This window comes from Colletes gigas, unplaced genomic scaffold, assembly GCF_013123115.1.
Source record: "Colletes gigas isolate AHSC1104 unplaced genomic scaffold, ASM1312311v1 Colletes_gigas_Sc00001, whole genome shotgun sequence".
Classification (NCBI taxonomy): domain Eukaryota; kingdom Metazoa; phylum Arthropoda; class Insecta; order Hymenoptera; family Colletidae; genus Colletes; species Colletes gigas.
Window position 1 is genome coordinate 6,250,702 of NW_025106630.1, and position 26,928 is coordinate 6,277,629.

A 26,928-nucleotide genomic window follows, 5' to 3' on the forward strand; every position below is an offset into this window, starting at 1 on the left:
ACGATCCTACGCGTCGATATACTTTTGGTGTGCCTCGAAGATCAAGGTACCTGGATGCTGCTTTATACGGTTCGATGGATCTTGGGCGAACAGCAGGTGGGTACTTTCGCAGGTTAAAACAGCTCGGTTGAACGATCTTTTGAACAATAGGATCGTTGTGAATACGATCTGTTCGCATTGAAAGATTCGTTCAAACGTAATCAATGACGCGCGATAATTTGAACTTTTTATACGTATCGTAAACAACCGTTAACTATGTCGTAACGATTCGATACCACGCAGTAGGAAACGAACAGATCTGCCCAACGAACGCGTCGATCTTCGGTACGAGCTACGTATTTACCTGAAGTTTAACTTGACGAGGCGAGCATATTCAGAAATCGTGATCGCCATTCTTTCCAAATAGTCTCAACCCTTATCGCGAGCTCGCGAAACCCAAAAGTATTCCATTCCGACGCGTCCGATACGGGCGCCATTTCTTCGAATACGCGTCTCACCTATCATATTTCCATACACACACGTTCGAGCCCACCACTCCCAGCATTTGAATGCGGCATGCGCAGTGCCGATGCAAAGAAAAAAAATGAGGCGCTTTAAACTGGGCCTTTATTGGTCGTAGGAGCCGCGCAGTATCCCCACCCGCACGTTCTCCCTCGCGTACACAAGCATCCCTGCCATTCTTCCTCTTTTTATCGCGCTATCATATTTCCATATAGCCAGCGACCACCACCACCGCCGCCCATGCTACCACCACCACCACCACCTCCACTCGATACCCGGCTCGAGCAGATTTGAATCCGGCATGCGCAGTTCCGCGCGCAAAAAGGGCGCTTTAAAGAGGTTCTTATTGGCCATGGGAACTCCACCCCCACTCCTTATCGCGTGTACCGGCTACCTAACCTTGCGAACAGGGCACCCTTCCTCTTATCGCGTTTCCATCCCTCTCGCGTCCACCGTCTCCCTCGTGCTGACTCCTTCTTTTCTGCATTTCGCTCCCTCCTTCGTCCCCTCCGACGACCCCACCATGCGTCGCGCGACTCCCACATCGGGACTAGGAAACGCGGGCATCCCCTACCCCCGTGCACACACACGCCGTGCGACGAGGATGAATAGCGTCGAGGGATGAAGACGAAAGCGGGACGCTCCGCGCCGCGGCGGCAGGGAGGCCGAGTCGAGGGAGATGGAGCGGAGAGCGAGCCGGTATTGATTTTAATGACGCCCCTACCGACGCGAATTCACGAAAGAGGCGCGAATAATATCTACGCGCTCTGATTCCGGGAGTCGGGATACAGAGAAGGTTTACGAGCACGCGTGGGCATTCCGTGAATTTTCATTCGACCAACCAGCACGTTGCTTTTATTCTTTGCCTAAATAATCGTTTAACGCGACGCGTATAAACAAATGAAGTATGTATAACATTCAATATAGAATGATGGTTGCAGACGAGTTAACAACGCGTACCCTTTTACGAAATCGATAAACGATGGTACGATCGAATTGCAGGAACCTATTCGAGAACGAATTCTTCGATCGATATATCTGCATACGTAGTTCGATCGCAGGTAAATAAGGGGTTGACGAAAAAAGTGGTCTAGTCATATTTATGTACGATACGCGTGCCGGAGGATAAAGGCACTTGCTGAGAATCGAGAGGTTCGAGTGGCGTTACGTAAGGGGCGTTCAAACAGCATAGACGGGACCCTAATCTGAATAAAGTGAACCCTTTCTCCCCGACGCGAACCCTCTTTTTTTTTTTTATTCATCGCGTGCAGGTATTTGCATGACCCGACTTTGGATCGCAGGTGCTCGGAGCTCCCCTTCCCTTCAGTTGAATGAAACGAACCTGCGAGCAAAGGGTAACCTCGCGTATGGAAATACCTAGCGTGATGGTGTATCGTTTGCTCCCTCATGGTCGGTGATAGATCCTTAACGCTGGGTCGACGTATGTTGATTCGATAAAGAGGTGCACCTGAGTGTGAATCCTCGGTTACAGGTGAAATCATTTCCGCGCCGTTTAATCCGTCTTTGAATGCTCGGTGGCCGAGCGGTTTGCGCTCGTAAAATTATGCATCTTTGTACATTTAAAGCAGTTTACTGGAAAGCATCCGTGCGAACGTTCCTCGAATACGAAACAGACTGGGGTCGGAAGCAACGACTTTACTTTGGAATACGCTTTTACCGGAATCATTATATTTACATTTGCTTCAAACTGACCTATCGTGAGCAGGTTTTGGTCAAGACACCCGGTACAACAGCGGGAAGTCCGTACCTCCTGACCCCGTGACCCTCTCACAGACCCAGCGACCTGTCTATACTCTGTATACGTGAATTGCAAGCTACCATTCGGCCACCTGCGGCTTCTGACATCTCAAGCAGCGTTGGTAGTGACCGACCGAACACCTCTCTTTGCACGCGTGAACACACTCTTTGACAAAGGTGTATTATCCCTCGCCCTCGGCTTTCCTGAGAACCTGTTTGCAAGCGCGCCGTCCACGACTCTTTTGTCCCCCACGCAACAAGTCACAACATCGTCAAAACCGAAAAGAGGAAGACAAACGACACGTAAGGCAAAAAAAATCATCAACAAAGAACGAATGTTAAGCGATTAATTACAAAGAAGAAAGGAGAAAAAAGTATTAACTAAGTATATATTAAATAACAGCACCTAGAAATGAAATTTGTGTAGGAGAAGAGATAACGATAGATAGGTATCGATAAGAACTAAAAAAGTGTTTACATCGTTTAAATAATATCGTATCACTGAAAAATCGAGATTAACAAGTCATCAAAAGATAGACATTATACAATCGTGCAACATTCTAGACAGAATTTGTAGATAAAAAAGCAAAATATTTTATCCGTAAATCAGTACATATCGTTTCAAAACAAAATATATCAAACATACATGACTGTGCGAATTAAAGAATGAATTGACATTTAACTCAAGCAAATTTTCCACGCTAAAAAGACAATTCAAGGTGCATTTCGTACGAGTATTCGCAACACGTGTGATCTCAATCGATCAGGGATGGAGACTGCGTCCGAAAGAAGGAAACGCGAGAGGGAATCTAAAAATGTTATCCAGGAAATTTTAAATTAAATTGCAATAAATTGCATCTAGTTATCCAGTAGCAATCGATAAATTCAAACTATGTTATTCAAAACGTGCAATAGTGAAAAGATTAATTTGTATCCTCTTCGATCAATTTGTACAAGAATTGTCACAATCGATAAACTGATATTAATTAGTCGAAATGCGATAATGCGATAAAAAGTAAAGTGTTTGCAGGTGTTTTAAATATAACGAACTTATATTTTTATACTCGTATCGTCACACGGTTCAACAGTCTTTCATTTACTTTCTGACCCATATTTTCTGCGTCACTCGTTAATCGATTCCACGATACGAGAAAACCGTTTTTTATACAAAGCTTCCAAGAGAATTTCTGAATGGTGAAATTCGAACGACACAAAACCTAACGATTCAGCGAACCTTCTTCGTTCGAGGCTGTTACCGTTACGGCAATTTCGATTTTCGAGAAAAAAAAAAAACACACGACACACGAGATTCTTTTTACGCACCCCCCTGCGAAAATCGCTTCACCCCCCTAGGAGTAGCTCCTTTAGACTTGTCGGCGGGCCGCCACCCTCCGGGAATAATAAAGACGCCCCATTACACGCGAAATTAGAGGTTTTGATTGTATAGACCGCGCGTGTAACCAGCAGGAAGAAAAGTTTATTTCTATCCGGGAACGTTTTAACCACCACTCGTCGATACGTCGGAGGTCTCTAGGGGCCAGGTGCACCATAACATTATTTTCCTTCGATGATTTGTTAGGACGTGAAAATTGGGCCAACCTCGATAGGGTTTCCCAGCAACTTGTAAATCAAATCTTTCTTTATATTCTCCGAGATCTCGACAGTGTACCTTATAAATGCAATATCTAAAAAAAAAATCAAACTGTCGAGCAGTTCCTTCCTAGGAAGCTTGAAAATTTTTTTTTTATATTGCGTTACCTTGTCCTCTTTGACATCAAGTGCGCGAGTTTTTCTCTGTAACGTTCGTGTTTTTTATTTTTTTTTTTTTAAGAACAATTGCCCCGTGAAATAGAATTTTTTGTTACGTTCGATAGGTAGCCCCCCTCCCTTTCTCTATAGCGTTGTTTTCTTTTTGGAATAGCTCGCCCACTTGCGGAAACTCTAGACGCATTCGCTGTCGATTGTTCTCCCCACTTTTTCGCGCGAAAGAAGTTCTTAAGAGCCCGTGGTGAACTTTACTGGCCTGCTATTTTCGCCGAAAGGGAGGCTATATTTTTTTCTCTTTTTCTCCCTCTCATTTTCCTCTGCCCTCTCTAATTCAGGTCGAACGGCTCGCAGCGTCGGCATAACGTTCAATGAAGCGGTAATTTAAAAAAAAGTAAGAAGAGGCGAAATAGACAAAGTGCACAGGGAATATAACGCGGACCATCGGACTGTTTTACAGTTTCCTGACCCGAATTCTACCCTTGGTCCATTCTACTATTTACGGTACCTTCGTTTATGGTGCACCGGAATCTCCAGTCTTCCTACAGCGCGAACAAACTCAGGTAGCGCGGTATCAATCGATGCGTGCCACTTATTAGTCCGCTAATTGCTTTACGACGTCTACGAAATAGCTTGGCAGAAACGCGAATTCTTCATACACTTTTTTTTACAACATCTGTATATTTCTTTTTCGAAGGTTCTATAATACGCGATTGCTGCAAACCTTTTTCCGTTGGACCGTTGTCCCTGTACCTTCGTACCTTCGTAAATTAATCGTGGATTTCAGTCTGGAAAAAAGCCCTCGTAAACGGGTCTACACGGTTCTATAGGAACATAAATTCGGATTTTCGGACACTAAGGAGTTACGAATACTTTACATCATTTTTACCGAACAAAAATTAATTACGCAAATTCTCAAGAAGCCTGCCTTCGAAGAAGTCGGATTTTCGTATAGTCATCTAGATATTGCCAGCGCGGGGTTTCGACCAGGGAAAATTCGAAGGGCGTTTTTTCGAAAAGCAATTAATTTGAGGGGCGCCAAGGGCGTGAAATCAAAAGCTCAATTTTGAGGTATTTTTGTATACACACGTATATACGTCATGCTGGATTCTCGACCCGCGGGGATAATAATGAGGTTTCGGTTTTTCGGAACGACGCAAGGGTGTGTACGCGCCTGTGGATCAAAGAGAGCCGACCCGTAGCCTCCCTATCGTCTTTCGCAATTTCAAGGCCTCTTACGGACACCTCCGGCCGACTTCCATTTTCCGGATGGTTCCTTTCTCATACCACCCAGACTGGACCACCCTTCTTGGTCGACAGAAACGTTCCTCCCGCGGAGGGACGATAAACAAAGTCGTTTTCACTATCGCGGAACGAGCAAACGAGAGAATGCGCCGTTTTGATCTCCTTTATCTGTGTTTCGCGTTAAGCTAACTTGTTTGAACATTTCTCGAGTCTACAACCCCTATTTCTCCGTTCTAATCCGCGAAATGAAAGAATTTTTACTGTGTTTTTACCACAAGTTGACCATTTAACGCGTCAATTGCCACGCCAATAAGGGATGCAATATTTTACCACCTTCTATCGTACGCACGATATTGCACGATTTGAAATTGCAATAATAGTCTAAATAACGAAGTTTATTTGTAACGTAAACGATAAACGTATTGTTTTGAAGAGTTCATAATTCCCCTCAATAGTTTTTAATACAAATCTGGACAAACAGTATTGCGCGTATGTACGTAGAAAGAAATCACGAACTATGCCGCTTCGCGTACACACTTTCTGCGTCAGTAGAAGGCAGCTCCGTTTCGCGGAAGTTTTGAATTAAAAGAAACGGAACACTCAATTCCCAGCGGAGTCGGTCGGTCGTGGACTCGCACACATCGTGGCACGCGTGACAGAGCGCGGGCAAGCTCGGTAATTTTCCTGGCATTACGCATGTGAGGGAGCGTAACGTGTGATTATAAAATAAGCGGTTCCTTTTGTGGTAATTAGCGGATCAAGGCCGGCCACGGAAGAATTCGGGTGAATGACGTTATGTTGCAGCACCTACCAACCACGCTGTACGACGCGAAAATAATCCCATAGCGGTGGACAACATAATTTCAACGATAATTTGTATCCTTTACGACTAAAATTTTCCCCCATTTATCAGTTCCAAAAGTGCAAATTTTTTCTACTTTTAGAATATATAGATTAAGCAACTGGCAGAAGTTATAGCTAAACTAGGTATGTAAAGGTTCCAAAAATGTTTACATGAGAATTTCTGCCGAGACAACCGTGAAAATGATAAAAAGACGTGTGCAAAGTGGAAGAACGCGCTACCAGATGATAGTTAGCGTCGTTTGGCTCCGCGAGGCTCAGAGATTAGCGATTAGGCAAGAAAGGAGGGCGCATTCGTAGCATTCGCGATATTTCGCGGACACGAGCACGGAATGACCTCTGGCTCGTTGACGCTGGCTCTCGCGATTTGCCAATTGTCTAATACTCCATCTTGGAATTCCATCCACGTCTCCTTCCAGCGGCGGTCGCTGTTTTTCTGCCAGCGCCTCGGCCCTTTTATTCCACGGAATATTCACCGGATTAAGGTAATTGCTCGTTCGCAGTGGCGCACGTCGTAGCGCCGGTTCGCGCGCGCACTCGCGTGGGCGAATAGGCGCGTGCGTACACGCGTGCACTCGCGTCCGTGCAGGCGTGAGACCCGATCGACGTTAATGCTGACTTATGTAACTCTGTTTAGCCGCCCGGACGATGGAAACACGCGACAGTTAGTTGCCATCCGAGTCGTCAAAATTATTTATTTATTAAATTACGTACCCTGAAGTTCAACAGATTATCACGAAGACTGCCAAAAGAAACTCGAGTATTAAAAAGAGTTCTTAACAAATTTTTTAAATTTCTATCGTTTTAGCGTTTTGGAGTCTTACGGATAGAGAGACGCGTCCTAAAATATTTGATCTGACATTCAGTGTCAAGATTTTGTTGCAACAGTCCTGCGTCTCTAACGAGAGTAACTATGTTGCACAATTGTCAAATGGTCCGTAAATAATAGGTCTCTTTTGTTCAGTGGCAAGATATCATTAATAAATGAAGTGAACATTAGTGGACCTAGATGTGAACCCTGGGGCACCCCAGATGTTGCTTGGATTTTACGTGAAAGGTGACCGTTGAACTTGATAATCCAAGTGCATTTATCTAGACAGCTGCGAAGCCATTCCAAGACGCTGCCATAAATTCCCATTTTTTGACAGTTTGGTGATTAATACGGAACGACCGACGTTGTCAAAGGCATTTTTTAAGTCGATACAAACTCCGTCTACCTGGTTGCTAGCCTCTAATGCAACCATTATAACATAATCGCAGTGTCTTAGCACATTTTGGACCTGATTATTGAAGTGAAAATGATTTCGCGCGATCGATGCGTTGTGGAGAGTCGAGAAGATTTTGACGCGTGCAGACGCGGAAATTGAACTTGTTGACACATGAAACCATTGGACTTGTTTAAACAGCAACCTTGAGTCGCGAATCGTTAACGCGATGACACATAATTCGCGGACATGAACGAACTTCTTCGCGCGAAGATCTAGAAAAGTGTTAACAGAATAGGGAATATAAAGTCCGTTTCAGAAGTAAATTATTTAAGGAAGTAAATTTAATCAATGACATAAATCATGATACTGCAACATGCATACATTTCTTCAAGCGTTATCTTATTAGATTATTTTACAAACCATACGATAAATATTATACGAAGCCGTATCTTCGCCTTAAATGACGCAGAACTATATCGATAGCGATAACCTTGTTGAATTTTCCGATATACCGAACATAATACGAAAGTATTTAACTTTTAATCATTGCCATTATATATCGATAACATTTAGACTGCAGATTGTATGCAGCGTATGCTTACATGGAAACATATGCAAGATGCATGCAGAATATTTTTATTCACGAATGCAGATTCAAGGTAGTATTCACGTTTCTCTATTCTGTTTGAATGGTGTGTGATTTCGTGCGAGGGGAGAGATTCAACGATATGCTGTTATTAAATCTAACCCTGGGAAGTTTGATGAGACCAGAAGTAAACGAAAACTAAGACAAAAACTAATTACAAGATCAAACTAAATGAATGATCTAATACTTTCAAGATAGAACTATTGATAATCTCGATCTTTCAGGTGTTTTGTTATTCTTCGTTAATGTACACTTTTATAAAATTATGCATTAAGTCACACGCCTTGCGCGGGCTGCGTGCTTGACATGCCTGGTCTATGTCATCTCTTCTCGAAACCTTTTATGTCAACTGAAGTCCTTAACCTATCCCACCTCTTAACTGCCATTTAATCCGGTCATTGCTCCAATTCGTTTCCCTCTTTCTCCCACTGAACTTGGATTATTGGCCTATTCTTACCTTCCTCAATGTCATGTATCTATTGCCTCGATTCTTAACGACCTATCTAGTGGGCATCGAACTACCATCAGCCTAATTTTCTATATTGCTTCGATAAACTCGACGCATCGAACTCTCTGAGTGTGCGAAGAACAGTGCACTTTCGATTCCAAAAATGATAATGTCGACAAAGAATCATCAGATGCAGCCAAATCAGATGCTTCGTGATTCCTGGACCCTACCCTGAAAAGCAAACGCGAAGAAATAAACGCAACACTAAAAACAATCGCGATCAAATTCATATTATCTGCAACTTACAACGCGATTAGTATTTGTATTTCGCAACGCTACTGCAAACCGAGATCAATGTTTACACGCAACTCTACCCTGAAAAAATAAACGCGAAAAATCAGTCGCAACTCGAAATGGAACTATACAATTAATGCAAACTATTTGCATCTTTAAGTAGACAAAGAAACGCAAATAATTCATAGTTCGTAACGCTGTCTTATTCGCGTCACTACTTTGGAAGAAAACGCGAAAAATATTCATCGTTCGCAACTCTAACAGTAATCGCGATAAGTTTATATTATTTGCAATCCTATCTTGAAAGCAAACGCGAGCATTTATATTTCGCAACACTAAGGAAATCGCGATTTTCCCAAAGATACTGGTGTTGTGGTACAAGTACCATCTGAAAAACTACTAAATACTACAACTACAAGCGAATACAGTGACACAGTAGAAACAAATAATGACTTTCCATCCTCATCCGAAGATGAAAATGAAGAGCCATTTGTTGCAGCCCATTCTTGCGACAGTTTGTCAAGGCCTCTTCGGCATATAGCCTTTTCTTTCTTCGGCGGTCCTGCCAAAGCCTGAAACTTAAGCCTAGGCTCGAGATTCCGTGCAATACACAGTCTTCCAACGATTCTACGAATCGTTATCGGACCATGTGTGGAAAATCTCGAGCGGGACGATCGTTTCGGAGGACCTGCCACGACCGCGAAACGCGACGAGCGACTGTAAAGCCGCGCGATTCCAAGAACCGAAAGTAAAACCGAAACAAACGGTACAATCCGTTTGGATCAGCTAACATTTCGATTCTCCAAATCGAACTACAGGCGTAGGACTATCACGCGAGAACGCGCCTACCCGAAAAAGAACTGTGAACAGTCCTACCCTGACCCTACCTACTTAGGTGTAATCACGCACACCAGAAAGTGAGTTACCTACCTACCTAACTCTATATTTAAAAAATTGCAAAACTCATTCTCGCAAACATACACTCCACGGTTCTCATTCATAATGTCCGGGCGCAAGAGCCTAATCTAGAGAGGACGCCCCGGGGTTCCTCCGACACCCGAACATTGCAAACATTCACACTCTAAAGTACGTACCAATTTCCTGAAATCGGCTGACAAAGGCTAATGACTATTGCGTATTTATATTATTTCTGTAAACATTTTTATAGAATGTGTCGATGTAATATAGTCTTTGATCAAATATGTTGTACATAGAATAATCATGTTTGTTTCTGTTAATTCTGTTACGTAAGATTCATATTTCAATAAGTATTATATATTATATTCTTCGTGTATGCAAAAAGTATGTACACGATAATACCACAAATCAGCAACTAAAGAGTGTATAAAAGTCTAATGTTATTGCAATGCGTAGGAATGCAATATTTCGAAATAGAATTTTATTTCCAAAATTATAATGAATTTTTAAACGACGCACTTCCACGTCCTAACCACACACACATGTGGAAAGTACGTCGTGCACAGTGCACTAACGCAATGTCAGCCGCTAAAGTATATTATTATAAATTCTTACAATCTAAATCATCGTGCCCATTGCCTTCGCTCATGCAAGTAACACCTGGGCACGTGCATGAGTTTAGGCAACGAACACGGAAAAGTGTCCTGAAAATCCTGAACTAGAAAGTGGTTAATAAATAACAGAGTATAACGAAACGGTATATCAAGAGCAAAATACGTTAACACTGAAAAATATTATTTTTAAAGAAAATTATTCAAATTGAAATATAATTAGTTAAAAGGACAAAAATTAATCAAGATTTTGCGGTAAAATAGTTTACTTTGAAATTTTCAGATAAATCATTTAAATAAATGTATTAAATTATTAATTCAGATATTAATTATCCTCGATCGATTCAGGTGTGAAAGTAAATTTGTTAATATATGAGAATAGTTTCCAATGCTTGTTACTTTCACTCGGAAATCGTCTAGCCGCGAAATGTTTTTTTGTACCAAATATATTATACATCATATGTTGTAATAATTAAGGAAATGATCAATACTCAAAAAGTTGTCTTCCTGAGGTTAAGAAGATAATGAAAATATTCACTTTGTGACTATTTAATATATTAAAAAAACGAATATTATGTTGCAATTTTATTATAAGTAATATTTATATTGAAATATTACTGAATTATATGTTCACATTCATTTCATATGCAGCGTTTATAATGTTAAAAAACCCGATGTACAAAAAAACCCTAGCCTGAACTAAAAAATAAAACAATGTGTTCCTACTCACGGGTATAAAAATACCCGCGGTCACTATATTCGCCAAAAATACTACGTATACAACCGGTCATCCGTGTTGATTTGAACCATTCGTCCTGCAACATGATTGGAGACCGGAGGAACAAAAAACATGCGACTTACCAATTGTTGATCATGATGAAGTCATAATTCAGCGGCGAGCCCATGACGATGCTGTTGCCCCAGTGGAAGTTATCAATGAAGTCATCTGCAGGGTCCTGCTTCGTTTCCAGGATGTAAAGAAGCTGTAAACAAACTGTAAAGAACAAGAAAAAAATTATCATCTATCATTTAGATCATTTTATTTCATAATTTAATGTAAAAGACTCTACGTTCAAAACTAATCACAGGCTTTTGATAATTTAAACAATTTTAAACTGATAGTCAAATTTGAAAATATTAGTTTTTTGTAAACGTGCATAGAAAAATGTAGGATATACTTACGTTTTTTGCTCGTAGAGCATCGCCCAAAAGTCCTCCTTGATAATGCACTGACTCTAACTCTGGTAATACGCGAGTGTCTAAATTATAATCGCAACTTTATTCGAAACAAATATGCTTCGTAAAACGACAAACTACTCTACGAAACAAACTGATTCTACCGACCGCATTGCATGCGGTCAACAAAACGTCTGAAAGAAAACTTGAAATTAGAAATAAAAAACAATTAAATAACCACACGAGTGCATTCCTGCTTTCTTTCTTTTTTCTAACATTTCTATTTCTCAGAAAATATTGTGGTTTAATAAAAGAAATTGTTTAATTTGAATACATTATATTACAACCTTTAATTATTAATTAAGTCAAATAAATATTCAATGTCCATAAATATGCAATCGCGAATAAGCAGTCGTTATCTAACGACGCCCTTTGAAATCGTTAAACAATCGAAATCACGTACGCGTCATAATTCATAATCTATTTCAGTTTTATCTGAACACAGACTTGTCTATTCATCGATTTAAGGCTAAATTCAATATTAAATCGATCAAAAGACAAAAATTTATAATCATTTATAGGTTCGTACTCACTTGTTATATTAAAGTTGATTTTCCGGATATTCCGCTGCAAATTCCTTAGATCCGACATTTTGAGACATCGGGGAGTCGATTAGCGAGCTATTCCGGTCGGCGATCCTTCCCTTCGAATTTCAGCAACCGGAGTCTTTAACAAGAATAAAACACAAATTTCGATCAAATATATTAAAATAAATGTACCTATCTGTTAAGGAAGCATCAACTGAACCCGAAATATGGTCTCTGAGTTGGTAAATTCGTTTAGAAGTATTATAATTAACGACAATTAAACGTGGGAAAAAAGGCGCGAAGCAGATTCTACTTTTTTCGGGATTTAGACTAAATTTGTAATAGAAACGTGTTAATATTGAACAAAAGTACTAATACATAATAGCAGAGAATAGTAGTAAGGATTAGAAACGTTTAGATTACAATAATTGAACAGTACATACCTAATTAGATGCGAAGCTGTTAACGCACCTAACCACGCCAATCTCCAGAGGACGAATGACGTCACGAAAGCAGAGCAGTCGTTAACCGAAGAAGAGTAATGGGTGGGGGGGCAGAGTGAGGTAGTCACGTAGTCCCGCGTCTCGATACTCGATGTCTGTTTTCGAAAGAAAGGTTAAATGAAAATAAATAAAATAAATACAGAAAGATACCAGACAAACAATTAATTAATTAATTAATTATTAATGATTTATTATCGTTATTCCTGTGACGTCAGAATGCACAGCATTCATTGGTCCATTGTCATTGGTTCATTGTTATTGGCTCATTGTCATTGGTTCATTGTCATTGGTTCTACGTGAATCTGCGTGATCTATTGTGCGATACATAAATAACTAGATCGATTGAAATATATTAATTCTAACCATAGAAACATATAATGCGTAAATATTAACTTTTAATCAGTTTTCTATGTAAATGTTCCTTTTGTGTATAGCATATTTTCTAAAGTTATTTATTTTAATTCTCACTAGATTTACATAAAAGTCTCTCTTGATTCTATGTCGATAACATTGGGTTTGACACGCTAATGGTAAGAAAACTGTAGTACAGGCATAAACGAAGTTTGGAATAGAGGTCAGAAGCAGTATTTTTTCGTAACACACGGATTAAGGGCACAGACAATGCAAAGCGTAGACTTGTGTAGCCAGTAGCTTTTTATGTATGGAGAAAGAATCCGTGAGCCAGCTCCAAGGTGAAGTCGAACGGTCGACGGTTGAGAATGTAAACACAGACTGACCGAGCATTCGAAACGCAAGTTTATCAGATCATTGTCCCTACTTTAGGAATGCTAGCACTGGTAAGAATAAAATTATATTTACATATTATTAAGTGCATATTTCAATCCACCGAGTTACCTATGAATATCGTAATACATGGTTATTTGAGACCATCTGAACAATGAGAATTTTCCCGTTTGCCTTTCTAGGTTAGAGTCGCGTGTAAACATGAATCTCAGTTTGCACTAGCACGAGTAAAATATGAATTTGGTCGCGATTGTTATAAGGTGTAACGTCTACTTGTACACCTCGTCTGTGATACTGTTTCGTCGGTGGTAATAGAGGCAGCAAGTGGCAGCGTAGCGCCAGCAGTGGTAGCGGCTCATGGGGTCGAGGTCTAAGCCGGCGGTGTTGGGTTTCACAGCGATATCAAGCGTAATATAGCACGCGCCTCAATTCAATCCAGCTGCCAGCCGTTGTCACACTTAACGAGTTGCACTTTAACGACCGGAAGGATTAATTCCTGTGCCAAAACTCGTTTCGCGGCGTTTGAGAATCAGGTGTCTCGCGGTCATGCGATTATCGTGCTTATGTAAATTCAGCGTGGTCGCAGAAAGAACTCGATGGAGATCCATTTCTGCACGTGGAATGAAACCTCTCAAATTGTCGGATTTGGGACTCGAAAAACTCGAACTCGGATTTCGTTCACTCTGGTAGCCCGACGATTCAAACAAATTGAGACTGAGTTTTAATAATCCATAATTAACCCAGGTATATAATCTAAAAATACTGCGAGGTCACAGCGCATATATAATACAAACTTTTCAGCTTCATGGGAGTGTTGATATTCGAATTGTGATTAGGTGCATAAAACCAACGATTCGAATGGCATATAAAGCGGTGGAAAGTAAATTCTCAGCTGTGGCTCCACTTTCAGTGGCAACTAGCATCCGTTAGAACGTTGAGGGGCTCGCGTGCATTTACCTAGTAACCAACAATGTTCAAGGTAATTAAACGGGTAGCTCCGCGCGGTTCTTATTCGTCATGGTAACGAGGTTCGTGGAAGAGATGCTAAGTGGCCGCGAAGTAGGAGAAGCGATCCCTGCTACGAAGTCCATTGCGTGTATATGCGGGCGGGAAGGGCCGGGGCGAGGGAAGAAGTTTGATGGTGCGATCTGGAAAGAAGGGAGGGAAGATTCGTTGTGTCGGTCGGTGGCACGATAATATGAACCGACCGCGGTGGAATCGCATGGTAACGTTACGCAGTTGCGTCGCGTGAGCGTGTACGCACTAGTGGGCGGTAAACATCAAAGACACGTTGGCTAGTTGAGCCACTTAACGTCCTCGAGTTTTCACATTAGCGAGGCAAAAGACCGGCTAGGGGAGGGGGCAGCTGAAGGCGTCTTCGAGAAACCGCGATACGTTCGTGAAAGTTTGCATGATAATGGGATGCGCGGCCGGGTAACACTCATGAGAAAAAGGTTAGATGGCGAAGGTTACGTTCTAGGAAACAGTAGTATCGCTGATGGGTTGAATACGTTGGCTCTTTCAGCCTTCCACGTTTCTCATTGTTCGAAATGTGTGAATTCAAAGTATACGAAAGAAAATGAATCTACGCTATTTATATTTAAGAATTTAACGGTTAATTTAAAACAAAACAAAATTGTTGCTCTTGCAAGTTAGCGTGAAATTTTTGAAAAATATTAGCGACAATTTATCTGTTAGTAATATCAAATATGTCTTACTAAAATTGCCTTTCTCGCGTACAACGCTTTTTTTTGATGGGGTGTGATATGTTCCAATTTATTTTCTTTGTATATATTAGATTTACAAATTTATCTAAGATCTTCTTCGGACAAACTAGGGGAATGATTTTTTAAATACATGAAATAATTAAGCACAGAACATTTTTTATTTATCAAGCTCGGTTTTTAAGTAGACCTTCATAACGATTTTATGGATCATATAATTTTATGACTAGTATGGAATAAACAGAGTGTTTTAATTAAGGCTAAATCAAAGTCTACATACTCTTTCATTCTAAATTAGCTCATTTCTGTTTCATTAAGATATCGTGAAGATTATACGTTTGATATAGCCTTAAATCAAAACGTAATTTACATCATAAACAGCCATAAAGAGTACATAATTCCAAGAAGTCAATTTTATTAAAAAATTTATGCGTTTTCGCGGCCAAGAGGATACGGGACCTTGCGTTTCTAAGACAATCGTTCCTTTATATTGTATAATTTCTCCACAAATTGATATTGCATCAGATATTGTACCTCTGTAATATTTACCATTTCGTGTTAAACCTTGTCCTTTCAAGAACGGTTCTAGTTTATCATAAAGCGTCCGAAAAGGCAAAATGTGTAGCTCAGGAACGAATATTATGCGTCCAGGCTATACACGTTGCTCGAGATTTCCATGAAACGAGATCCACGTCGAAAAGGAACGCAACGATCATGGATGGCCCTTGAGCGTCGCGTGTCGCGTACGCATTAAGAACGAGATATAAAACGTCGTTGTCGAGATACGACCGATTCCCGACGATCGCGAACGTTTCGAGTGAAATAGGAATCAGATTCTCCTTAGCCGCCGGGGGTGGTGTCGCGTTCACGTTGAAAATGTTTATTGCGAACCGACGGAAACTTGAAGGTCTAGAAAAAACACGAACGTTTATCGGTCTTTACGATACGCATTAATAAAATAGCGCTCGATGGGAATGAATATCTTTTCGCGTCGTTTTTTTCTCACCGTGCACAAGCGTATTTATTGTCTTGGAACGAATGTCCGTGGCCGTTCACAATAATAACTATTTACGGAAACCAACGAACCTTTCCACCCCGTGTACACAAATAGAGTAGAAAAAAAATATCGAAACGCAATAAATCAGAGGGGGTTAAATACTCCGTGAAAGAGAAATGATAGTTCGCGCCCATTTCTCCCCTTCGTGGAAGATCATCGAATGCAAACGGATCGCGATCTTACCGATTCGTCACGGATCCTTGAACAACGCTTATGCAAATACCGATCCCCGTCGAGCCGGCAAAAAAATCGGCTCTTTTATCCCGCACAGAGCGTCAGAAACAGTTTTTTTTTTTTATTCGGTTTACCCTCTTTTCCCCCACTCGTTCTCTCTTTCTATAGCCGACAGTTGGCCAGTCGCGTTTGGCTCGTAATTTCCAAAAAGCCGAGCAACACGGGACAACCAGCGACCGATTCCCTCGACTTCGGGAATTGAAATTACCGTGGGGTGGCTTCCCGTGTACGCTGCCCGCTCCTCTTTCGCCTTATCGCGTTTTTTCCCTTCGTTATCTCGATAGAGCGCCTTTCATACCGCCCCCGTCTCTTTCTCCTTTGTTGAAACGCGAAAACGTAGAACGCGGATAATTGTTCTACTCGTTTATCCGTCGCTTTGTCCGGCCATTTTTGCCGTAACTTCGTTCCCCGTGTATTGTTGGACGCGTGGATGCTCCGACAGTAATCGCCCTTTCCTGCGATTAAATTGGTTAGAGATTCGATAAAGAGACAATTATTATAATAGCAGGATGAGAAATACTGCCAACGTAATTTCATAACTAGAACTTTGTAGCATGGTCGGGGGTTGAAACTTGTTACGATCACGGCTATATCCGTTCTTGTTAAGGTTTTTACTTTAGTTTTACTTCACTTTTCGCTCCTACCTCGATTTCAAAATACAAATAAGTATAGCGACCAAGACGATTCAAAGTATGAGCTGCGGTGTAGATGTATAGGGAGAAAAACGGGTCTCTGTATGTTGTCCAGGTTGCAAATCACGCGACGAACAAACGTCCAGCGGTCAGGGTCGAGGAAGTCGTACAAGTAGGAAAAATTCCACGTCGTGGGTGTAACGCGCGAGCCACGACCGCGTTCTCGCGGCTCTATGAATGGCAAATAAGGGCCTTTCCTCCCGTCCAGGGCTCTCGTCTAACTATCGAGTCGAGTATCTGAATACAATGAGCCGAACCATGCACAATGCATTCCTTAATGGTATTGCGACTCCTCGCGACCTCTCTGCAGAAGTTCTTCTCGGCTCGGTGCCGTTTGTCCGTGTACGCGTACAGCCGCGACTCGTTCCGACCAGCGGAGCCGCGGCGTCGTTTTATTAGATAATTAGTTGACGAGATGCGTGGGCGGGTCGCGCGGCACGCTTTGCGTAATGCATCCGAGCTGGTGGATCGATCAATTGGAGTTTTTATACGCGTGCGCGCGCGCTGCTCGCTTCTAATGGGATATATTGTGTACTTCTCGCATCGATTAAAGGAGAAGGTTGATCGCGTTAATGAGTTCTTATGCAGCAGGTGCTCATCCTTGACTTCGAATTCCTGGTTTCTGGTTGGCTCCGAGTATTCCACTTTGGCCTTCTCGAACAGTCGTGTCACCGTTCGATCAATTTATATTTCATTAATTGCGATCTGTTGATAATTCGAGAGAATAGGCGGTAGTAAATTTTGTCTCGTTCGTTGCCTCCATCGGCGTAAATTGATGTATTTATTTCCTCGATAACGTCCCCCTTTCCGTGTTCGGAACTGTTTTCGTCGTTCGATTCTCTTTTTCCGATAACTTATGTCGCCCCGTATGATTAATACCCAAATTAGGAAAAAATAGCCGGCCCGGTCGGTAAACTGTCGTAGAGTACGGTGGTGGGGGTTAGTGCAGCCGTGTCCAGGGGGTTGGCCGGTCCGAGAGGGTGGCAAACTTTTACCCATAAAGACTCTACTGTCAATTCATCTTTCCTATATATATTTCACGTCAAAATATTGCAATAAATCATCGGGCTGGCGACGAATAAGGGAAGAGAGGGTGAGAAGAAAACGGATCGGTATGGCAGAAGACACGATTCTGCAGTAAGTTAAGCGGCTGATGGACAAGGAAACATCGTCCTTTAGTAAGGAGGAATATTTATCGTTGCACTCGTAATGCACTGGGAAAAGTATTTCTGGTATTTATGTAATCCTTAGCCTTATAGAGACCACGTACTCGACGATTTATCACAAAATGAATCGATTGGGAGAGGTGCAACCGTAAGTGCACGTAGTATCGCAAAAGGAGAAGTTCCTTTTATTTCTTTCAATGTCCCCACCGTTTACTGGAAATATTTTAGTACGTATGTAGTTCGAGAGGTATAATTATCCCTGCGGCAGGCTCCTCGTGTTTCCCTTGAATTCACGAAATACCCGAAACCAATTACTCGTCTTTGTGACACGCGTCAAAGCTTCTACTCTTACTTTTCAAACGAGAGATTGAAAAGAGAGGCGCCTTTTCGGCAAATTGGTTGAAATTTTGAAACGGTCGATCCGTTGTTCTCGCGTGGGTGAAAAATCGCGAGCAAGGTTTCAGGTGTGGGAAAGTTCAAGGTGTCAAGAAGAGGAGGCGCGAACGACAGCGCGCTGGCTCGAGGGACAACGTTCACCGAGCAGTGATCAGCAAAGAGAAAAACCCGCGGAGCGAGGAAGGCCGGGCATTGAGAACGGGGGTCGTTGATGGAGAAAAGACGAGGCGGCAGGAGGACGACGGAGCAGGGGGCTATTAGCTGGCAGATTAGCAGTTAAAATTGAAATTTGCACGGACAGTTCGATGCGCGGCGGCAGCGTCTGAAGAGCCCGAAAGTGCTCGAGGCCGAAGATTGGAGAACCGAATCTGCCACGCATCGAGTTCGACGAGCCTCTCGCTCCTCGTCCTCGTCCTCGTCGTTCTCGCCCCGTCCTCATTCTTCTCGGCTCACTTCAGGTATGAAATGAGCTATGGTTACGAGGCCCATATACCACGCCAAGGATGAGGGGTATTCATTTGCCGGACTCTTCACGATGAGATGCGATTGTCTTGACTGCGTTTGCATTCGTTGCATTTATCCATTAAGTACCACTATTCCATTTAGTGGACAGTCGGCGAAATATTGCTTTACTCCTATTAACATTTATTTGAATATCGTACGAGGTCGAGTAAATGAAGCCTGAGTGAACAAATTCGTAATTTGTGTATTCAACGAACATCGTTCACGGTAGATTTTCTTTTGTTATCGCTGTTGCGATATTCTCTTGACTAATAGGAAATCATTTTTTGTACCTCGTATCTTAATCTTTCGATCGGCGTTAATCTCTTGCAATCGATCCATCTATTATCGATGTCTCGTTACTGGTGTGTAAATTGTTATTGCAATGAACGATACATTCAGATTCAGAGTCTCGATGATTCTATCGTTCATAAATAATATTTCTGGAGATGTAGCATATTTTTTAGACATTGACCCTGTTAATAACGGCGGTGAAATTAATATGTAAAAGACGCGCGAAGGGGAACCGAACGCGTGGGACCGTTTATCTCCGACTACCACCTCAAATTTGCAAGTTATAACCGTCGAGGGTTTTATTAGCGCCGGCATACCACGAACCGTGACTAAAAGGGACTAACGCGATACTCGGTAGTCGATCGTGCAACGAATTTAGCCACCGTTCTTTATTACTAACGGTGGTTTTAATTGCGAGCTCCCTCGAAAATTGTCCCTCTCTCTTTTTCTACAGGACAACCTGGGCCGGACACGAGGGTCGTTTTTTCTTTTACCTCGACCCGTGACGAAAAGGGAGGCAACGCGAATCGGGTATCGGCATTTGGAAATCGATCGCGCGATGTTTAACGACTCGAACGACGTTCCTCATTCCGGAATTAATCGTGGATAATACGAAGATAATTCGAACTTGTTCTCAGCCCGACGTCGATGCAAACTCTGCTCCCTTTGAAGGGACGCAGGATTTAAATCTTAAACCTGTCTCTAAAGCATTATATTCGCCTTCTTCTTCGTCTTCATTGTTTACGTTTTCGTTGCACTTGTTCCATTCATTAACTTCGAAAACGTTTTTCAATATTTGAGGGTGTCATTAATGATGTATGGTGGGTAGCACGTGACAAGAGCGTGATCGTATTTCGATGAACAACATTGGACGGTGTATGCGATTTATCGATAATGGCTTCTCCAAATAAAAAATATCGAATAGTTTTGTAAACTACATCAACGTTCCTATCAAGTAACATTTTTTTAAAATATTGAAAACAGAAACCAAAAAAGTTGATTTTTAACCATTTTCATCGTGTATGTATCGGTGTCTTTAGGGTACCGAGTCAGGGCTTTTAAAATCTACTAATGGAAGCAGTTGGCTTCGAAGGTTGACTTTCGTTCTTCGAGGAACGCATCCGTTGCACTGTGCGTGACTGTGCAAGGACACGTATATGACGATGCGATGCACGCTCCCGATGGCTCGATCTCAATTTCATTAATTGCTCATTGAAAAGATACGCTTAATAGCGACTTAAGTGACTCGAGGGGAAGGTAAATTGCAATTTGAGAAATGCACGGAAGAAACATCCTCGTCCATACTAACTGAAAGACATGGGAATATTTCTATTTATCGAATTGTAAAGAATGTTACAAACGTTGTATTCGAAGTTGAATTTCAATTCTAATTAACCGATCGAACTCTAATCTGTTTTTAACGGCAGTTTCCCGCGCGTTACAGCTTCCATTAAGCGAACAAAGATTTCGCGTTACGCACTTGACGAGTGAAAATTACCCGGACGTTAAAACGAAAGATCGGGCTATCGTGTCTGTGGCGAAGAACGTATCGCGGGCTCGATATTGCGGAGCGAATCAGAACAGAACAAGCGGGCGCAAACTCGCGAAACAATGGCGCGGTCGAGGTATCGGTTTACGTGCGTACGTAACGTTTCTGTTCGTTGTGTGTCTCCGTGACCGAGGAAAGGCAACGCCATTAGGAAGTCGACTTGACTAATTAAGCTTTAATTGAATGCAAAGCCCGCGAAGTGGCGCGGTGCGAAGGAAGACGAAGGGAGACGGAACAGGAGGAGGCGAACGACGAGCGTGGAAGAAACGAGACGTTCTGTTGCATGCAACAAACAAACGCTCGCGCACACACGTTCGGGGCTCGGCTCGAGTTTCCGCGCGCGGAAACAAGACGAATGGCAATTTTCGTAATTACCATACTAATTGTCATAATTACGGTGCCGTATTATGGTAATGAGATGTGACAGGAAGAAACACACCGACGGGGGCCTCTTGAGTTCGTGCCCACGTACGATTCGTTCGATACGACGTTTGCTCGCGCGATACACGCGAACGCTTGGCGAAATTGCACGTGCACGCACGCGCGCCCGACTCGTAGGTGAACTTCCGGTGTCGTGTCTGGCCGCAGTGACGAGGGCAGCGCGCGTCCTGTGCATCAGATACCGAAGATTGCCCGTTGCGTCGGGACGTCTCGTTATCGATACCCCCGCGCGATTCTATGGCGTGCAGTCTGCTAAATTGAAAATTAGTCCCGCGTTATCGCGAGGATACGGCCGCGGGACGATAAACAATCGAAGGGTCCTAAGCTGCGGGGTTCGAATTAACACCGTTCGTGCGTTTCGAGCACGTAATGCTTATCGCGTATACCTATTATCTTCCAGCCCCCATATCGAGCTTTTTCCCTCGTATCGGCTGAGCTCATCCTTACAATCTTCGAGCATATAATTGCAAGAAGTAAATTGAATGTCGGTTTGTGCCTTGAAACGAGGAGTCATCCATCGATGTCACTCCCTTCTATCGGTCCAGTCATCTTTTGATGTTGGAATTTTGGATTCTAGCTTAGGAGAAGAGATCTAGCTTTTCGTTCCTCGATCGGAAGTAGGTTTGCTCGAAGTTACGTCGCTAGGCGGCTTGTTTGGTTTGCCTCCCTCGAGTTTATCGGCAACGATCGGTAGCCGGCGTTAATAAGCGCATTTCGACGGTTCGTGACCGTCGGCGGCCGCGTCCCTTTTCCGACGCGAGATCGCAATATCCTGGACGGGCAGGAAGGCGCGAGCGGACGCGCGGAAACTTGACAGAGCCCAGCACGATGGTCAGCCAGGTGTACGAGGTCAGTGAGCAGCAGCCCGATCGTTTATGCACAGTGGCTTCTTTGCCGACGATAAAATTGCGGCAAGTGTGTCCGGCGTTGCGCGGTGTGTGGGCCGCGGGGCCGTATATTCAGCGCGACACTCGCCATTAAGCGAACAGGCCAATACGCATTTATATGACGCGTTTGATGCAAACAGAGACACCGACATACGCCTCGCGGCCCCGTCTAAAACGCCTTCGCGATTTCGCGCGCGTTTCAATTCCCGTTCGACTCGACCAGGAGAGTCGTCTCTGACCAGCGGGGAGACAGAGTACGGAAATATCCTTCGAGATATTACAGAGGATGTTAAAAAATGCTCATTTCTGGAGGATCGTTTAGAGCGTCTCCCAAGGAATAAAAAATGTCCTTACCACTTTCCCGAGAAACGATGGGAAAGTTGTCGAAAATGCGTCCAAAGTATGAATACGGAGATGTATTTGAAATTTAAATATATTTCATCCGACATGATCAAGCTAGACGGAATAATTCCGGTCGACACGGCGGAAACGCGAACCTCGTAAATTTGTTTAGCCCTGCTTTCGCGTGGGTGGCACGTTTCCAAGCGGCGTGCACGGTTTTAAAGAAGCCACGGCGACGAAACGCTTTGCAGAATCAGAGTGCAGTCGGGCCAGGATAGAATAGGGTAATTTGGGGGGTGGCTACGTCCACGGAATGCGAAACGAAGTCAGCTGCCTTGCGCCATCGTCCGGCCTCGAATCCAGCCGCGTCTCTTTGCCATCGCTTCCGAGTTCCGCACGGCCAATTTCACCGTCGTAAAAGGACCGGGAGGCACAATGCCTAGCCCGCTGTCAAAAGCGTGCACGGGAGTCTGTCGCGTGTACCAGCGGCCACACGTGACATCGTGACACGAGAGAGACTATCTATTCTCGCAGCCAACGACGTCGTTCCCTTCGTCATTTCGAATTTAGCTTCCCGGATGCTACGTTTCGAATACCTTTGTACTCTTCTCCCTGTTCGTTTCCGGACACAGTAGTATCTTTTAGGTTGTTGCTCGATCGAACAGCCGTAGTAATTGTTTTCTCTTTGTTTTCATAAGTCGATGGTTGTTGGAATAGTTAGACGTGCCCTTAAAATAAAAATATTACATCTATTAATTTAGTTCCATTAGATATACGATGTACCATACATCAGCAATGGGATCGTAGAGAAGTTCTAACAGAATCAAAACGTGACTATTTGTATATCGTGAAGTACTCTTAGATTTATCGTCGCTATTTTACATAACTTTTTATCACAGTTCCAACACTGTCAAAATAATATTGCAAACATTGTAAATATTTGTCCAACCTGTTCCTGAGAGTACATTAATTTTGAAAAATCATAATACATGCAGTAGAAAAATATCAAGTTGAATATATAAGGTTCGTTTGAATGTCGGTTGAACTCGCGTAGGGAAGCCTAGACAATTCCATGATTAGGTACGAAGTACGTGTCAGGTAACGACGCCACCAGGTGAATACACTCTGTTATACCTACGCATGTACCTGTCTTTCGTAGGAAGCCAACAAGAGATTTCGTTGCCGATATACAAGCGTACATGCAAACTTACACATCGACGTGCACTTTTACAAACGACGCGAGAAATTCTCAGAATGCTCGCTCGCATGCAAACACGCATCGTCCCGTGCTATTTCTACTTCTACTTTTGCCAGATACGAAACACCTACTAATAGTCTTCAGAACTGAACGCCTTCAGGACAATATCCCTTCAATATAACTAACATTCTTACGTAAATATGAATTTCGAACAACGGAACAGGTAAACAACCGTTTATCCATCATCCTTTAAGATAAAAATTTCAATCGTAAAATGGAGTTTTTTGCAAAAGAACTCAGATAAAATATTGGAAAAAAAAACAGTGCTGATAATATTGGATAGAGCTTAGTCTATGCTTAATGATAGACTCCAAACGAGACTTGGTTTTAATTACTCCGAATCACTTTTTTCTTTACGGCGTCTGTATATAATTTATTGCTATGTTCTTTTGTTTTATGTTCCTGCATTTCCTGTTACATGTGCTTCTGGTTTCTCGCTGGTGCTAATAATGAGATATTATTATCAATTGACGGTGTAATCAGGACGTTTGTCATGAAATAAACATTACATCTAATAAAAACATACATTTGATAAAGAATATTACATACTAATTGTGTATGGGATAAAGTACTCGATAAAATTTCTGCGTTTCGTTGTAGCAACTGTCGAAAAGAACTCTAAGTACAATGATTTAGCGTTCCGGCCATAATGTTCTATTTTAGTAGTGACATAATACTCGAATAAATGTTGATACCAGGAAAGAGATGTTGCTATGGCGCCCACGGAAGAATTTTTGTACGTCTGCCAAACGATGTAACACGAAAGAAAGAATTTGTTTTATATTCTTGTATGGGCGCTATTGGATATACAAGGTGTCTGTTTTAATTTAAATTTTATAAAATTTATAAGTATTTGCCACGTTCAATTACTTCGAGATAGAATAAAATTTATACGATAAAGAGTTAAGGGCGTTGAATAGAAAATGTCTATTTCTCGATCTCGTGTTCGTTTCCGCTCACGCGAAAGAAAACACGATAATACGTTCTAATGGCACTCGTTCGATAAAACAGTCTCGCCGGAGTGTTTTTTTCCATTTATTGTTGTTGCAATTAGTGATATAATTAAGTCGATTCGTTTAATTCGTCGGGTTGTTTTCATAAAGGAGGAGGCAATAATTTGTTCCTCGCTTGGACGGTACCGCGCTGCTGGCAGAAAGGATAGCTAATTTGTGTTTAATTATTTAAATAAATGTATGCCGTGACGGAGGACGTTCGTTACCAGGCAAATGAGCGAAACGGTAACACGCGATGTCCGCCCGGCGATTCTTTGTGTAACCACTGGTGCCGCTTGTAAAGCCGGCCTATTAGCATTGCTCATGATCCTACCGATAGTAAGAGGGTGTTCTTGGAAATCTTTACTCTCCCTTTACGCCGTTTCAGTTACGCCCATCATATTTCGTTGGAACGACACAATGGGACCAAATCCTCAAATCGTGGTCACAATGCGTAAATCACTGAAACCTTAAAACCGCAACAATAATTCTCCAATACCATAAAACAGAAAGTTGGACACGCGGTAATAAAATTAAATTAAATTTAACAACATTTTTACACATATTAACTTTGAAAAAAGAACTCCTAAAGAATATAAGTAAATTATAGATCGGGGTACGACTGTCACTAGTTTCGCGTGGGATGCTCAATTTTTTTCCTGTACAAAGCTTTCATACATTTCCTTATTAATGTAACGAATGTCTATCCACGACGAATAACTGTTTTTTATAAAACTGTGTAATATTAGCGTAACCACTATTCGTACCACTGTGCGTCGTCTCCGACAGAAAGCACCGATCGCCGTGCAATCGTGTTTCAGGATTATGCAAAGCTCGCTGGAATTAAGTTTCTACAGAGTTAAGTTAAGTGCCATTAACACGCCGTTAAACTGGCGTATCTATAGAATGGATCTTCTAATGATTCGAAATTTCAGAAACCGTGAAGTATGAGCGATACGTATGCACATTCCTTGGCGAATTACCTCGGGTCGCTGGATGCGTCCAGGCAGAAAAAAATTTGTTTCAATTGCGTCGTAGTAACAAAGGGGCGCGATGTCGGTCTTTAAATTCGATTTAATCGCATAGCGTATTCCCGTTCGAGGTTACCGTAATATTCGTATAGGAAAATCTGTTTCACCCGGGTGACAGTGTTCGCGCGTTTCGGAGAACCGTTCCACAACATGGCTGCAAATTGCACCAGACTTCCAGTAGAAAGAGAAACCACGATTACCAAGAACACACGGTTCTCGGAAGATTTACGTAAATCTTGGAACACTACCGAACGGAAACTAATTCGTGCAATTGCAGGGCGTAACGAACTTCATCGCGAGAGAATAATTTACTGGTACTGCTTAAATCGAGGTTCTGGTTTGTTTCGATGAAAAATTGACTTTTACTAGAACGAGATCCTAGATTTGCATCTTCAAAGTTTTATGACGATAGTACAAATTATAATCGATCGTATTAAAAATAAATGGGAATCGAAGATTCGTTCGGCGTAGCGGTTGCAAATTTCGCGAGTTCTTCGGCGAAAAGAAGTCGGCGAAGCATACGTTGCTTTTGAGGCGATCTGATAAGGATTTCGATCGTCGGATAAGGCAGTGGCCGCCACGAAAAAGACCACGGCGTGTCGCGAGTCGCGAGAAAGTTTTTACGGTCTGAGAAACGACGGAATTCCAGTTGGTGTCACCTGGGAACGCATCCGGAGGCACTAATGCTTCGATTGGTCTAAATGCGCGATTCCGAGCGTGTCTGTTACGAACACGCATCGTCGCGGTGTGCGTTGACGCGATCAATATGCGTAATAAACCGCCGTGGACGATCTAGAAATGCCACCCGGCGTACGTATGATGCAAATGAAAGCTGAATGTCGTTTCTGAATGTCCGCGCGTCGCATGCGAGGCACGGACGTGTAGCGTACGGTAATCGGTGATGGTATTTCCGAAGGTGGGATCGAGGTAAATACAATGTGTAACTTGGAAGAAGAGCGACCGAGGGAAATTTTAATCGAGTAAAGTTTCATTTTCGAGAAATTAATCCTCAAATATTCGACTATTTTTTAACTGAAAACTGATGTACACTTCGATAAAATTCAAATTAGACGGATCCCGTAAGAGGATGCACGTTGCTC